Genomic DNA, 17,303 nt, shown 5'->3' with positions numbered 1-17,303 from the left:
AAATGAGGTTGCCTTCCTCATTGCATGTTTATGGCTTTTTACTAAGATAAATGCTTGAAAAGTACATACTAAATTATGGTATACAGTAAGTTCGAGAAATGGAAGCTTAAAACAAAAGCTAAAAGTATCAGTATTATTCCAGGCACTCTAAGTCATCTCCAAAATAAAGTGAGTTATAAATACATAAATATATAAATAACTTAAAAATAAATTTTTATTCATCAATATTTTTTGACACTTTGCTACACAAACATTATTCAGACACCTGGCAAAACGCTGTGAGGATAGTATATGGGAGAATTATGAACTATAAAAGTGGAATGCATTTCTTTTATTCCTTCCTATTCTCTTCCCCTACAGTTCACTAACCATTTGCTCAATCTTTTAGCCATGTATTTGTTCATCCAAAAATATTCCGTACTAGGCCCTGTGCCAGGATGGGCAAGAATGCTGAGGTGAGGCATGATGAGACTCACAGGTTATGTTAAGGAGCTGGATTTTTCCTAAAGGAGACAGGGAGCCATTAAAGAAACATGATCCTGGAAAGACCTTCTTTGTATCTGCTTATCAAGACGCCCACTCTGGTGACAATATGGGAGATGGATTTGTAGGATCGGGGACAGCAGCAGGGAGACCCCTGTGCCTCACACACTATGCTGGTGCATGCCTTTGTGCCTTTCCACTGCTTGGGATCCCCTTCCCATGGTCCTTTCTCACCTTCACTCCTCGCCTTCCAAGACTCTTTCTTACACCAAGGGGTCCCGCTCTGTGTACTCCAGAACTCTGTGCTTACCCCCAACTTAGCATTTACTCGAATATACCAAAACGATCTATTTCCTTGTTTGGCTTTCCCACCAGCTTACTCACACTTTGAGGATAGGATCTGCATCCTATCCTTGTTTCCCTAAGGCCCATCTTAGTACACAGTGCATACTGGATGCCCAATAAGTACTCCATTCATGGCTAAATAGGTTGGACTGGTAGGTAAAGCCTACACTGAATGGATCTACAGATAGAAGTCATGATTTAATAGAAAAGGCAGACACGATAATATATATTACAAGTAAAATAACTGGGTTATTGTATGAGTAAGAATGAATAGCTAGGTAGGATAAATTAGGGAAGGATTCCCAAAGGCAGTAATAGACTCTTTGCATCTTGAAGGTGAATGGCAGTGTCTTCTGTGGTGACACGGTGTACCACGTCAGACAGAGGAAAGAAGGCAGACAAAGAACAGATGAGTGAAGACTGACTGGCCAGTGCCCTGTCTGGAGTTGGGGAGCAAAGGAGCCCATGAGGCATTCGGGCATCAGAATCAGGGCTGCTCTGTACAACGCCATCTCTGGATTCCACCTTCAAGGGGCAAATAGTTCTTTAGGTTTCAGGTTAATTCCCTATGGGCCCAGAGCCTTAAAGGGACTCAACTTGCAGGTGGGGAGTCCTATTGTTAGAAAGGGGGCTGGACCATAAAAATCAGGGGAAAACCACTGCTCGATTAGCTGCCCTAAAATCATATTGAGGGTTGAGGGCTCCCTGGTTTGCATTCTTAAAAATCTGTTTTAGTTTTTATTTTAATTAATTAATGTATTTATGTATGTATGTATTTATTTAATGTTTATTTGTTTTTGAGAAGAGAGAGACACAGCACAGCAGGGGAGGGGCAGAAAGAGAGGGAGACACAGAATCCGAAGCAGGCTCCAGGCTCTGAGCTGTCTGTCAGCACAGAGCCCGACGTGGGGCTGGAACTCACGAACTGCGAGATCGTGACCTGAGCTGAAGTCGGACACTTAACTGATTGAGCCCCCCGGGCGCCCCTAAAAATCTGTTTTGTTTTTAAAATTGAGTTCCAGTCTTCTTGCATTATTTCTAGTGTCTGTGTTTTCTCAAAGACTTATGGCACTGGTTTCTCATGTGATTTCCCTCAGAGACCCTGGTTGAAATTTTTCTAGGATTGACATCTTCAGCTCATTTAGAGCTGTCACATGCACTCACACTCTATTCTAGTAGGTTTGTTGTGTTTTTATTTTTAAAAATTAATATTAAGCTTGTTTTGCTTTTTTATTACTTTGGTGGATTGGTTTTCTGGTAATGTATGCTAGGGTAGCAGATCACTACTTTATATTTGAGAGCAACACTGGATGTTGCTCTAAATGGCATTTATGTTGACATCTCAATGGATCGTTTGGTGGAAAAAACAGGGTGAGATGATAAGGCGAATCAATAATGGATGAAGGGAACAGAAATTGAGAAGTGGAAAATTATTAAAAGTTCTTATTTTCATAAATTATAACTTCTTTTTGTTTCACAAACATCTAACTTTGGGTGTATATTGGACTTCAAAATAATCATATGTATGTTTATCTTATACTTTCAAATCTGGGTGGAGAAGACAAAATCAAAGTACCGATTGACCCTTTCTCCTTCAGACTACCACAGGGTCTCATTACATCTTCTGCATCAAGGCGGGTGGGCTTGCCTTTCTTTTTGTTTCTTGATATGAACACAGCCAAATACATACATACATACCCTCCTGGCTGCTCTTGGCTCCTCTGCAATTCGAATACACCTTTTCAGCCAGCCATCTTTCATTCTCCCTCACTTTTGTCTTTTTCTGCTTCCTTTTCTCTCTCTAAGCATTGCTTTCCAGGTCAAATTGCTTGCCTAGATTTGCTTTAGTATCATGTATCAGGGTTCTCCAGAGAAACAAAACCACTTATATATTTCAATATACATATAAATGAAAAGCTTTATTATGGAGAATTGGTTCATGCCATTGTGGAAGCTGAGAAGTCCCCAAAGCTTCTGTCTGCAAGCTGGAGGCCCAGAAAAGCCAGTGGTATAATTTCAGTTTGAGTAAGGTATAAATCCTAGTACAAAGGCAAGAGAGCAATGTCCCAGCTCAGTCAGACAGGCAGGAAGCAAAAGGGCTAATTCCTCCTTCCTCTGCCTTTTCGTTCCATTCTGGTCCTCAAGGAGTGGTGCCCATTCACAAGGGAGAGGGCAATCAACCTACCTTACGAAGTCCACTCAAACGCTAATCTCTTCGGAAAGACTCTCACACACACCCAGAAATCAGGTTTAGTATGGGCACCTATTGGTCCAGTCGAGTTGACATATAAAATGAACCATCACATTTCATTAGGGGGAAGTGAGTTAAAAAGAGAAGTTGGAAAATGAGGGCTTTCTTAGACCAAAGTATGAAGGTAGAGAGGACCAAACTTCCGTTACAATAGCCTTTGGTTCCCGTCTCGGCCACTAGGTGTCACTAAGTAATCTAATTAAATACCAATTTATGACTCCAACAAATGAGAAGACACTGAACTAAATGAGGTAGAAATAAAAATTAAGGTCATGTGGCCTAAACAAAAATCCTGTAGATTATCTGTAACAGCTATTTCAAAACAGCAGGATGAATCCCTGGAATATGAATTGGAAAGTTCATGAATTAGCAAGAGGACATGAGAGGGCTTAGTCTTTATTGGGGAGAAAGAATAAATCCTTTATAGTTTATGTGCTCTTCCTTTTTTCTCTCCTATTAAATTGGACATCCTGCTGCCTGCATTTTCATGAGCATAATTAGATTTTATGTGGTCTAAACGTTTTGGCCGGGTTGTTAGCATCTGCTAAGGCAACTCTACTCCCCTTCGGACTTTATTAGTTCATATATTTTGTTCAGCTTTGTTAAAAGACTACTTTTTGAGGGCGCTGACCTGAACTACCTAAAAAGTAAACTGGATCAACGTGATATCTGCCCTTAGGAATATCTTTGGGTGAACTCCTATTTATCCTTCCAGATTCAGATAAAATGTTTTCTAGTCTGTCAAACCTGGTCCCCATGCAGCTCTTCTGCTTCTGTCATTCCCCCGGCACAGCTGCATAATCTTCCATGAGGCATTTTTCACCTTACCTGCTCATTATTTGTTTATGTATGTCTTCTTCACAGACCGTGAGCTCCCCAAGGAGGGAGACCAGCTCCACAAAAACTCAGTGGTGCCGCCGCGGCCACTTGGCTTCCGGCTCTAATGTAGAGACACTATGTGGCACTAACACAGTGTAGAGCAAGTCAGTGGGCAATCACTGGTTCCTCTAACGCACTTTGCTGGAATCTTCTCCCATGTCATTTCAGCAAGGGATAACACTGGTTGTGTGTGTTCTGCGTTTTATAATACTATGTGCTCGGAAAGAATAATTAAAGGCTCACCGAATTAACGTGAAAAGAGGCTTTTTGTTTTGCTTCAAGCTTGTTTTATTTTTTTGGATGATGTCTTCAAATATTTGTAAAAGGAGTTGCTTATTATTCAGCTATTGCCAACCCATTTACACAAAGTTGCACAGCAGAGAAGAGGGGATTGTATTTTTAAGAGGTGCTAAATCAATATTTAACCGAAGGGGCAGATTTTAAGCAAATTACTTTGCCTTTCTGAGAGAAGTAATGAGATTAGGAAACATTTTCTTAGAGGTTAATGGACTTGCAAATTCAAACAAGTATTTAGAAATATTGCACGTAGTTATGTTTAATTTTTCTATAATCTTCATTTTATAAAATAAGTATAAATTGCTTTAAGAAACTTACAGTGAAATGCGGCACACATTTATTTAATACTTATTATGTGCCTGGTACTATGTTGAAGGAGGAGATATCAGCATGACTGGTGTCTCCCACCTCCAGAAGCTTACACTTGGTGGGGCCATGTCTACAATGAACCTAAATATAATTTTCTAAGAGCCAAGAACCAAGAGATTTGATTAACCCTATACGGGAGGGTAAGATGGTCAGGGAGGTTTCAGAGAGGCATGGCATTTGAACTAGAATTTTACTATCTGTGAAGTCAGGAAGCTTTATAGTTTGTACTTTGTGGCTTAGTTAAATGGAAGCACTCAGGGATTGGGGCAATATTTACACAGAGTGTTTAAAAGCTTAGATTTGTAAAATTTAATTAACGGATCGGATCTATCTTTTGATCTACTTTACTGATAAAGTTATCAGGGTAAATCAAAGTGACTGTTTTCTGTCATTATATTGACATCATCCTAACCTATTGAGTTTTAAACTTTGGTATACTTTGCAATCATCAGCAAGGCTGTTAAAATATAGTTTCCTCCCAAACTTACTGGATCCAAACCTCCTTGTGTGGGGAGGCAATGTGTGGGGTTTTTTTTTTAAGTTTATTTACTTATTTTGTGTGTGTGTGTGTGTGTGTGTGTGTGAGAGAGAGAGAGAGAGAGAGAGAGAGAGAGAGAGAGAGAGAGATTCCCAAGCAGGCTCCACACTGTCAGTGCAGAGCCCCATGCGGGGCTTGATCTCACGAACCATGAGATCATGATCTGAGCCCAAATCATGAAATCGAGAGTTCCAACGCCAAACTGACTGAGCCACCCAGGTGCCCTAGGAGGCAATGTGTTTTTAACAAGGCTTCCGTGTGATGTTGGTATAAGTACCATTACATAAGCAATTTGGTAAGTTAGAGATAAAACTTGGCCTTGTGGGGAAGGCTATGGTTGCTGATATTATCTTCTGATTACTAATGAATGTGCTTCTTGAGGAGATATAAGGAAACTTAACATTTATTTGGCACTCTACCCATCGTTCTAGGGCTGCATCTAGATCATTTTTTCAAAAATTGCAATACCACTAAGACTCCTATTTTAGAGACGAGAAAACTTAAGCTTTAGAGAAGTTAAGAAACTTGATTAGGGCCACACTTCTAGTAAGGGGTGACATCACTAATAACTTTGGGGACCCTAGTTCTTTGCCCCCTTGAGTATATTCAGTTTATCTCAGCCCCCGAGATACCAATTTAAAAACACATATCCTGCAAGATGACTATTTAAGTCATTTCCATGAAAAGAAAAGATGACAGCGATTTTCTCACTCCTGGGCTCTGACCTGGCTGCAGACAACTGAATTGCCAGAGAAGAAGGAGAGCGCCAACTTCTGTAACTGATGATCTCTTCCACCTCCATCCAGACCACAGGCCTTTCCCAAACATTCCTGAATCAGAGATTAAATATGGACAGATCCAAATCAGTTGTGGAAAAATCTAAACTTGGCACTCCCCATGTCTTGTAGTTGGCGTTATGGAGTTCACTTCAACATCCATCTTAGGGGTGGGACATCTCTTAGAAATATTCAGCTGCTGTTGTAACACATTGATTACATTTGTACAAATCATTCCTTTGGCAAATGGGCAATTGGGATTTAGCCAAAGGTAAACAAGAAAACTGACAAGCTTGGTCCTTTACTTTGGCTAGTTGACTTCTGCCTCAGAACAATCTTAGGTATAACCAGGATGAAGTTGGGAACACTAATACTTGCTGATCTCTAGAGAGATCATCCCAGGGCCTGAGATAGGTCAGCCTACTTCAACCCTGAGATGATCCCAGGGACTCAAGGCACAGAATTCCTTAACCTACAGGGGCATTGAAGGTATGGTCAGAGATGCGTGGCACTTAAATCCTATTTTATTTTGTTTATTTTAATTTATATTGGCAATTGTAGTTTCTGTGGACCCAGAAGTATGTGAAACCGGGCTTTCATTGTTATTCCTTTAATAATGAGAACGCTGAGTTCAAAAGCTGACACTCTTAAAAACACCCACTTTTGGGGCACCTAGGTGGCTCTGTTGGGTAAGCAGCCAACTCATGATTTCGCCTCAGGTCATGATCTCGTGGTTCGTGGGGATCAAGCCCCGTGTCGGGCTCTGCACTGAGGTGTGAAGCCTGCTTGGGATTCTCTCTCTCCCATCTCTTTGCCTCTCTCTCTCTCTCTCTCTCAAAATAAATAAATAAATATTAAAAAAACAAAAAAAAGGGGCGCCTGGGTGGCTCAGTCGGTTAAGCGTCCGACTTCGGCTCAGATTATAATCTCGCGGTTTGTGAGTTCAAATCCTGTGGGGCTCTGTGCTGACAGCTCAGAGCCTGGAGCCTGCTTCGGATTCTATGTCTCCCCCTTTCTCTGCCCCTCCCATGCCCATGCTCTGTCTGTCTCTCTGTCAATAATAAATAAACATTAAAAAAAAAGAAAGAAAAACACCCACGTTCATAGTTATAGAAAACCAACGGGAGTAATTAATAGAACTTGAAAATTTGGTGGGGCACCTGGGTGGTTCAGTTGAGTGTCTTACTTCAGCTCAGGTCATGATCTTGTAGTTTGTGAGTTTGAGCCCCACATCGGGCTCTGTGCTGACAGCGTCTGGAGCCTGGAGCCTGCTTCGGGTTCTGTCTCCCTCTCTCTCTGCCCCTGCCCCACTTGTACTCTGTCTCTCTCTCTCTCTCTCTCTCTCTCTCTCTCTCTCTCTCTCTCTGTCTCAAAAATAAATTAACATTAATTTTTTTTTGATTTTGTAAAATTTGGCAACTGAGCTTTCTTAAAATTAAATTCCTGTTAGACAGATGTGTTTGTGTCATTTTGAAAAAATGGATAAACATCATCCATTATGGATCAAAACTTTTTTTGCATGGCTTTTGCTCATTTTAAAATGGGCCAGTTTGATACATGCCTAAGTGTATGTATCCACCTCACTTCCAGTAACAACTTAATGTGTCTGTATTAGTAGAGTTAGAGTGATGTTCCCTCACTTCTGAGACAAGGGTCACGAAGGGGTCTCATTGCCTCCTGCAAAGGGTACCAGGAGAATTCTCTGCTGTGTTTCTTCCCAGACACATTTGTTATTCCTATTTATATGATTCATCATTTTCCTGAAAAAGGTAACCAACAGCTCAAGCTTTAGCAACAGTTTTCAGCTTTATGTTTATGAAAGCTGCTATTTCAGTAGCCAGAGAAGCTGAGTTAGTGGACACCTAAACAGCCTCCTCTCAACATGCCACGCGGGGAGCATAAACCAGCTGATTGTGTAACAGCAGAAATCCCCCTCTATGAGTAGTTCAGGAGCTGGCAGAGGTGGTGGGAATTTTTCTGGCCAGTGTTCCGGATGGTCTGTCCCGTCTGGTCTGTCTCTCTCCCGTTGTTTTCTAAAGCATAGCCTCCACGCTAATGCCTTGTACTGTGATGGGCTGCTCACCCCTTGAGTATGGATTCTGGGAGTTAACTTAGTGATAGGACCCAGAGGAAATGCTGACCCCCATCTGTTCTTTGGGAATGTCCTTATATAGGAACAAATTTGGGTTGTTAATTTTTTTTTTTTAATTTTTTTTTTCAACGTTTATTTATTTTTGGGACAGAGAGAGACAGAGCATGAACGGGGGAGGGGCAGAGAGAGAGGGAGACACAGAATCGGAAACAGGGTCCAGGCTCCGAGCCATCAGCCCAGAGCCTGACGCGGGGCTCGAACTCCCGGACCGCGAGATCGTGACCTGGCTGAAGTCGGACGCTTAACCGACTGCGCCACCCAGGCGCCCCAGGGGTTGTTAATTTTTACAGTGGGAGCTTAGTAGGGCTGGACTGCATTTTCTCTCTCTCTCTCTCTCTCTCTCTCTCTCTCTCTCTCACTGCTTGACTGGAAGATATAGCTACAAAGGGAGAATTTTCTTCCCCAACCATGTTTCTTTCTTTGTGTTTGCCCCTGAAAAATGGGTAATTTTTGCATGGGCATGTGTGCATGTGTGTGTATGTATAACAGGGGGTGGTCCTATTTTATTCAGAGAAATCCTCCATTTTCTACATTTATGTATGTATGTATGTATGTGTGTATTGGAGAGAGCAAGCAGGGAAGGAGCAGAGAGAGGGGGACAGAGGATCTGAAGTGGGCTCTGTGCTAACAGGCCACAGCAGAAAGCCCAATGTGGGGCTCAAACTCACAAACCACAAGATCATGACCTGGGCCGAAGTCCAACGTTCAACTGACTGAGCCAACAGGCGCCCCTCTACTTATCTTTAGATCACGGAGGAAGGAAAGTTTACCAATTCTTTTATTCTCTCATGGATACACTGGGGAATGAATCTTCTCTTTCCGTTATCTACTCTTATCTCCCCATGGGATAAGATGCAGTCAGTCTGATTGGTCCCTGGGACTCATCAGTCATTCCCCACTTCTCCCCTAATAGTATGCTGTGACCTATATGATTTTACTGGAGCCAGCCTATGTGAAGGTAATAGACTACACCTCCCAACTTCCTCTGCAGTTAGAAGTGGCCAATGAGATGTAAGCAGAAGCTGGGGGCCTTCCCCAGGAAGCTCTGGTTTACCTGGGAGGTGTATCCTTTGTTTCTGCCCCTTTTTATTTCCTATTGCCTGGAACACTGATGAAATGTTTAGAAATATAGCCGCTATCTTACAACCTCAAGGGTGATCTTGAAAGTAGAAGCTATAAGCTAAGGATATGGAGTTGAAAATAGAAAGGTCCTCAGTCTCTGATAACTGTGGAGCACGTTACCAGTACTGGCTTACCTATCTTCACACTTATTTGTGAGTAAGAAAAGTAAACTTGTATCTTTTTAGCCACTATTATTTGGATTTTGTTCAATGCAGAACCTAATCTGTTGCAAAAAATATGTAAGTCACATAACCAAAAATAGCTCATTCTGCCTCTTTTTCTCCTCTTCTCCCTCCCACCTCCCACCCACGAACCCCCCAATTTTTGCTCTGTTTTTAGCTTCTCATCTCCAGCTGATAAACCCTGTGTTTGATCTGCTTAATACATGAGAATTGGAAGCACAGAGGATGTCCACCATCCCTGAATTGAGGTATTCAGCATTTGTAAAACCTAGAGCCCCATTTGCTTTTAGGTATCCAAGATGGTGGCAGGATCTTATCTCTTGATAATCACTTCCATTTCCAAAAGGTAAAGAATTAAAGAGAGATCAAGGAGGAAAGAGATGTATTTCCTTTATATTATTTTTAAGGGGGTAGTGTCAGTGGAAATTTTTCTGTGGGATAAGAGGGGAATGGAGGAAGAAGAGACAATATCCCCAAAGACTCAAACCCTCAGCTTCATCACGTTTGTTGAGATTTCCACATCAGTCTTGACCTGTTGGTCATTTCTACTTCCCTGGCAGGTTTAAAGGGAGGAAAGGACTAGAGTGAAGAAATGGGTCACTGGATACAGTGCCTTTCAGTCCAACGTGCTATTCAGCCTTACCTCTCCTGTAGCTGGGGGCTCTGAGTATAAATAGGGGATGTAGGGAGCAGGCATGGGTTCTCCTACCCAGTGAAGTTGCACATGCTCTCTCCCATGGCATCTGGGTAGCAGCGAGGGGCAGGGGTGGCATAAAGAGACTGTGTGGGGACGATAGACTGGGGTTCCGTCTCCTTGTTCTGGGTTTTACACTGTGTGAATCCTACACCCATTCGTGTCCACCCTGAATAAGGAGAGGGGGATTCTTTTGTTAGAAATGTGTTTATTTTATAGTGAATTAAGGAAAGGCGGTCACAGTCTGCAATGACTGTTTGGATTCAAGGCACGGCTCTTCCTAGACTACCCTCCCTTTTATAGAAGGTTAAGCTAACAATGTTTAACTATCTAGAATGGGGTAAGGTACCCTTTCCTTATGTCAGTATCTTATTCTTCCTGTCTGCTATCTTAAAAGAAATCTGAAGGAAGCGGATTGACGTCCTTTTGATTGCATGAAAAGTGATTTGAACAGCAGCTCAGCAGCATCATTTTCCTTCCCAGTCATTGAAAAATGTTCTGTGTTATTTTCTAAAAGAGTCATCAGAATTGACAATTTTGTCAAGATTATCTGTTTTTGAAAACAGACTTTAATATTCAGGACACCATGATGACTAGAGTGAGAACTTAGAGCTTGAATCTCAAAGCAGTTCATGTGTGTGTACGTGTATATGCTTGTGTGTACATGCGTATGTGCCGATGTGTGTGTGCATGTGGTGGGGGGGAGTGGGTGTCTCAGGCTCTGCCCTCATCAGTGGTCCACTTAGAGCCAAGATGCATCACATGAGCCACTCTCTGGCTGTGAGAAATGCATACCTGCCCATACGTTTGAGATTCAGTTCCCACATTGTGACTCTATTTAAAACCTACCTGATGTTCGATGTTGCCTATAATTGTAGGCTGGTATCTGTATATCACCTTTTGCTGGAAAACCCAGGCTTTTCAAAAAAGAAAAAATACTCAGGTCTTACCACAAGCGTGGGTGGCAGGTGTTGTTTCTTTCTTCCTCCAGACGAGGAAAATGCAAAAACAGAAAGGAGTTACGTGACTCGTGCAGGCTCACTAAAGCTTTATAAAACTTAACCCCCATTTACTTTCAATGTCATTTAGTATAATGTGTTAAGTCAGCAACTGATTTTTCTCTCAGATAACTTTGTTATTGAAATCTTACTCACGTATCGTAAATTCACCCTTTTAAGTATACAATTTAGTTTTTAACGTAGTTACTAAGTTGTACAGCCGTCACCACTATCTAATTCCAGAACATTGCCATCAGCTTCCAAAGGAAACCCACACCCATTAGCAGCCAATCCCCTCCCCCTTTTCTCTTCCAGCACCCCCAACAGCTATTGATCTACTTTATATGTCTATGGATTTGCTTATTCTGAACATTTCATGTAAATTGAATCATATAACATATGGCCTTTTTGTGCCAGGTTTCTTTCACTTAGCCTACTATTTTCAAAGTAAATTCTTCATTCCTTTTTATGGCTGAATAATATACCCTTGCATAGGTATGCCACGCTCTGTCTATCCATTCATTAGCTGAAGGACATTTGGGCTGTCTCCACATTGGGGCTATTACAAATAATGCCTCTGTGAGCATTCGTGTACAAGTTTTTGTGAGTATTATTGTTTTCGACTCTCTTGAATATATGTATATACCTAGGGGTGGAATTATTGAGTCATTACGGTAACTCTGTTTACCTTTTTGAGGAATTCTTCAAACTGTTTTTGCAAAGAGGCTGCAACATTTTACATCCCCACAGCACTGTCTGACAGTTGTAGTTTCTCTGCATCCTTGCCAAACCTTGGTATTGTCCCTCATTGTGATTACCGCCACCCTAGTCAGTGTGGTAGCTACTGATTTTTAAACGATAACAGAAAGATACGCAGCTAGAGACACTGGGACACTTTCTAAGCTGGGATAGGGGTTATGTGGCCCATGGAATGGAAACCCCTTTCCTTGCTAGACTTCCCTCTTTCATTATCCTATTCCTTATCTGTGACAGGCTTTCTAGAGTCTGCACCTAAGACAAGAGAGAAAAAGCTGCTAGAGGCCTCACCTCCTCTCTCTGTTCCCAGTGTACGTGAAACATGGTCCTCCCCAATGTGAACTTCCAACTCTCTACAGAAATTCTTCTATGGTTAACACCCAGCTTAATGTATTTGCTATCATCATCTTCCTCAGCTGCTCTGGAATATTCTTTACTTCACCATTTGACGTGTTACTCATATTAATAGTGATGCTAAATACCAAATAATCCCATCGCACTTACTACACATTGTTTAATCCTTACAACGACGCTGTGATGCGTGTTGTTACTGTCCCAGAAATCTTGGACGTGAGGAAATTGAAGATGAAGAGCATAAAGTGAATTTCCTTGGACACAGAGCCATCGGTGATAAAGTAGGACTCTCTAGGGAAGGTTGCAATGTCAGCCTCATCTACCCTGGTATTTATTTCTTCTTGGCCTTTTCTCAGGCTCTGAAAGTCTGGAAGGCTCCCTTCCAGACTGGAAAATCCTGAAAAGCGATGTATTCTTCCCGTCTCCCTCAAATGCCACGATAACCCTGGAGGGAATTATAGAGCTAAGTAGGCTTGGGATGACTTACTTTTATTTAATTACAATTTTAATTATTCCATTAGGCCGCTTATGTCTCTGGAGTCGATTCTCCTTCTCAGATATTTTCTGATAATTAGAAAATAAATTTATAACTCTTTCCTTCATGATTTTAAGCAAGGTCCTGTCAATTGGGCCAAATTAAGTTTGGGGTAATTTCTTGGCAGATGACAATAATCAAAGCTAACTCTGTACCCACAACCCAGTTCTTATAATTTTTCTGCTTATGAAACAGAACCCAGCATTGCCATTTCATACCAGGTGAAAGATGCCATTTCATACCAGCAAGATGTTTCTTGCTGAAACAAAATACCGCGTCCCCCCTCCGTCCCCATATTCTATGCTTCGGCTGGTTTGTAAAAGGCATTATCAGAATACATCTAGCAACAATGCTAGAGTGGACTCTGAATTTTTGATGCCAGACTGCCATTACATGGATACCAGAATGCAACTCTCAACATTCCACCAGAAATAGAAGCAGAGGAGCCTCTATTTTGGGGGCTTTATTTAAATTGAAATAGTTATCTCTCTTTGGACAGTGAGTGTTGAGTTATGTATTTTTTTATAGTTTAAAACACCCAAATGAAAACCCCAGGGAGGGACTGAATATCTGAAACACATAGACGTTACCTTTCTGCAGGGGCCGTGACCATACATTTTCCATTGCACGGCTTGCCACTTCTCCTTCTCATCTTTCCATCCTTCCTAACCTGCAAAACCACATGTCAGTCGTCTTCTCAGTGATGGGATGTGAGGGTAAAATGTTGTTTACACTTCTCTGGAAGGGAAGTGTGTGAGGTTTATGAGTATGTGTGTGTGTGTGTGTGTGTGTGTGTGTGTGTGTGTGCATGTGCATATATTTGAAGATCTTCAGGAAAAGGCTGAAGAATAACCGTAGGGAATGATGGCAAATTAGTTTTAATTAACGTACTGTAATAAAGCCAACCCCTGAGAACCGTTTGTCTGTATATTGTCATAAAGAACACTCTATTCATTACACACACAAACACGAGCTCAAAATGAATGAGGTCATTGAATTTTTGTTGAAAAGCCATTTAACTTGGGGCACTTGGGTGGCTCAGTCACTTAAGTGTCCGACTTTGGCTCGGGTCATGATCTCACAGTTCGTGAGTTCAAGCCCTGCATCGGTCTCCGTGCTGACATCTCGGAGCCTGGAGCCTGCTTCAGATTATGTCTCTCTCTCTCTCTCTCTCTCTCTCTCTCTCTCTCTCTGCCTCTCCCCTACTTGTGCTTTGTCTCTCTCTCTCTCTCTCTCTCTCTCTGCCTCTCCCCTACTCGCGCTTTGTCTGTCTGTCTGTCTCTCTCTCTCTGTCTCTGTCTCACACACACACACACACACAAGAATAAAACATTAGAAAAATGTTTTTTTAAAGTCATTTAACTCAGGGTTTTACTGTTTTATTCTATTTCTTCCAAAAATGCTCCCCTTTAATTCTAAGTCATAGTAACATTAGGAGGAAATGTGTGTCTGAGTTGCAAGAATCTTTTCCTGGAGATTTTTTTTCTGACACTCATTCTCTGACATGAATTGTCCGTGACTGACATTTGGGTGATTCCTATCATTGGCACAGTTTTAAACTAAAATGGGCCCGAACTGCTTTCCATTAAAAAATTTAAATTGATATACATTCAGTTTGGGGGTATGTTCAATTTTGCATACAACCTTGTTGTATTTGTTGTTAAGATACCCCACTGGCCAGACTCTCTGTTCTTCCTGACACCTCTCCACTTGAACATTGCTTCACACTCTCTGTTTCCAGCTCTTCTGGTCTCACCTTCTCGGTGCTTCGGTCATCTCTGGGGGGGCAAGTTCAGTGGACGTGAAGTTGGAAAACCTGAGCTCTATCATTTGCTTATGCCGTGATTCTGAGTACATTACATGACTCCTCTGAAGTAATTTCTTCATCTGTAAAAGTGGGAAAATGCTTGATGTTTGTTATTACTAGGAGAACTTTAATCTAATTTTCTATACAAAGCTCTACTCTCCTAATTCATTTGGAATCAATGGCGGCTTGAGAGATTAAATATACCAGTAATTTCCCTCTGGTCATTCCCCTCATGCCCCATCTCCACCTTCACCACGGTATCAATATTTGTCAGTGTTTAAACAAATTATAACGATCTTTCCCTCACCAAGGGATTTTACTATTTTTGTTGTTCATTATTGACATTTTTCTGCTCCATATCATTTTTGCAAGTGGGGGAGTAATGAACAAAATGAGTATCCATGCATTTTTGCAAAAACAGATTGGCCCCTTTGTTTCAGGAGAGCAGCTCTGGGGCACTCAACAGGGCTTCTCAAAGGATCCCTAGGAAAGATGTCTGGGCCAGATTGCTGCAGGGGATCACTGAGAGGCTGAAGAAAAGGGCCAGAGGAAAAAGGACAGAGGATCCAATAAGTGAAAATGAGCCACGAACATGGGGCTAATCCCTATGGCGAGAACCCAGTTTCCTTGGATCTGCGGGGCTCACAGAATTATCAGGAAGGTCTCTGAGGCTACTTTATTAGAGCCTAGAATGTCTATTAAGAAGGATGGCCACCCTAGGAGCCAGAAGATGTCCTGGGAGGAAGAGAAGGCACCAGAGCTGCCTGCTGGCATAGGGCACAGTAGCCAGCAAGACTGGGTGACGGCAGCGTATGTGGCTCAGTCCAAGCTGATGTGGAAGAGCCGTGGTGAGGACTGGAAGCCCATTGCCCCAACCAAAGCGATTCTACCACTCAACTCAACTCTAGTGTAGAATTATTTCAGCCACTGGAAGTGACAACATTCCTCATAGGCCACTAGACACTGGAAAGCATTTTGTTCCTAGCAAATGGTATGAACCTAGTAACTGTTTAATGAATTTATTCATTCATATGCTCATCCAAAAATATTCGTGAAACTCCTATTATAGGCCCAACGGTGTTGTAGGTTTGTAAGGATATGCTAATGAACTAGATGGGTGAATCCCTGAAGTCCTAGCATTTATATCCCAAGAGGAAGAGCCAGACAATAAACAGGTCAAGAAACAAGCAGGATGATATCAGATATTGACACATGCTGTGGAGGCTTATCTAGAGTTATATTTGCAATAGAGTGGTCAGGGGAGTGGTTTTTGAGGACTGAATCATGAAAATTGGCCACCTGTCCTGAGATCCATGCAAAAGGAACCTGAACAGAGTTCGATTACGTGTGTTTGCTGATTTGTTCTATCTCTGAAGTAAACCTCATTCTAACGTACTGTAGTCACAAAGCTTGATTCAAAATAGTTATTAAACATGCTCTGTATTTCAAATAATGTGTTTAGTGCTAGGAATATACAGGTTAACGCATGGCCCCAACCTTCAAGGACTTGACATTCTCATGCGCAGAGCCAGGGGTGTGAATAACGACAATAAAAAGTGAGAACTGCCAGGATGGAGTCATGCTAAGCATACTGCGGGGGACTTGTTGAGGAAATGCTTTTTTTTAAATTAAAAAACATTTTTTTAATGTTTGCTTATTTTTGAGAGAGACAGGAAGAGACAGAGCATGAGTAGGGGAGGGGCAGAGAGAGGGAGGGAGCCACAGGGTCTGAAGCAGGCTCCAGGCTCTGAGCTGTCAGCCCAGAGCCTGATGCGGGGCTTGAACCCACGAATCGTGTTGAACCCACGAATCGTGAGATCATGACCTGAGCTGAAGCCGGACGCCCAACCAAATGAGCCACCCAGGCGCCCCAATTGAAGAAGTGCTTTTCATGTAACTGAAATAGCAAGGCTAGCTGTGAGTTAGGAGAAAACTCTCCATGGGTCTTTCATGAGTCTGCCTTTCAACAGACCACCTTTGCTTTTTTATTATTTTATTTTATTTTTCCATCATGATAAGTGTACTCTTAATCCCCATCACCTATTTCACCCATCCCCCCACCGACCTCCCATCTGGCAAGCATTAGTTCTCTACAGTTAAGAGTCTGTTTCTTGGTCTCTCTCTCTCTCGTTTTTTTCCATTTGTTCTTTCGTTTTTTCTCTTAAATTCCACATAGGAGTGAAATCATATGGTATTTGTCTTTCTCTGACTGACTTATTTCGCTTAGCATTATACTCTCTAGCTCCATTCCTTTCATTGCAAATGGCAAGATTTCATTTTTTCGTTATATAGGTGCAAATTATTTGTTTTGTAACCTTTTCGTCTTTCTTACAACACTACGCTTTGAGTTTTCATTTGCTCATCTGTGAGCTTGGGGTGAAAATCCTTACCTGAAAAAATCCTAAGTATCAAAGGGGATGTCATATAGGTGGCAGAGACTGTTAGCTCTTTTTCTTTCTCTTATAGAAATTTTGTAGTGTAGCGATGGCCACCAGATTAAGGAAAACTACATATCCCAGCCTCCCTTGCGCGTGGGTGTGATCAAGCAATAAAGTGCTGGTCAATGTGAGCAGAAGTGATAAGTGGAGCTTTCGGATGATGTTCTTGAAAGGGAGAATTCCCTCCCCTGCCCCTTCCCTCTTTCCCATTGCCTGGAATGTAGACATAGAGATGAGATGTCTTAGACCACGTGGAATGGAAAACACCCTGCAAATGGTAGAAGAATAAGACAGAAGAATAAGACAGAAGGAGCCTGGGTGTCTATC

Source organism: Prionailurus bengalensis, chromosome B4 (genome assembly GCF_016509475.1).
Source record: "Prionailurus bengalensis isolate Pbe53 chromosome B4, Fcat_Pben_1.1_paternal_pri, whole genome shotgun sequence".
Lineage (NCBI taxonomy): Eukaryota > Metazoa > Chordata > Mammalia > Carnivora > Felidae > Prionailurus > Prionailurus bengalensis.
Note: the sequence above shows the minus strand (reverse complement) of the source record.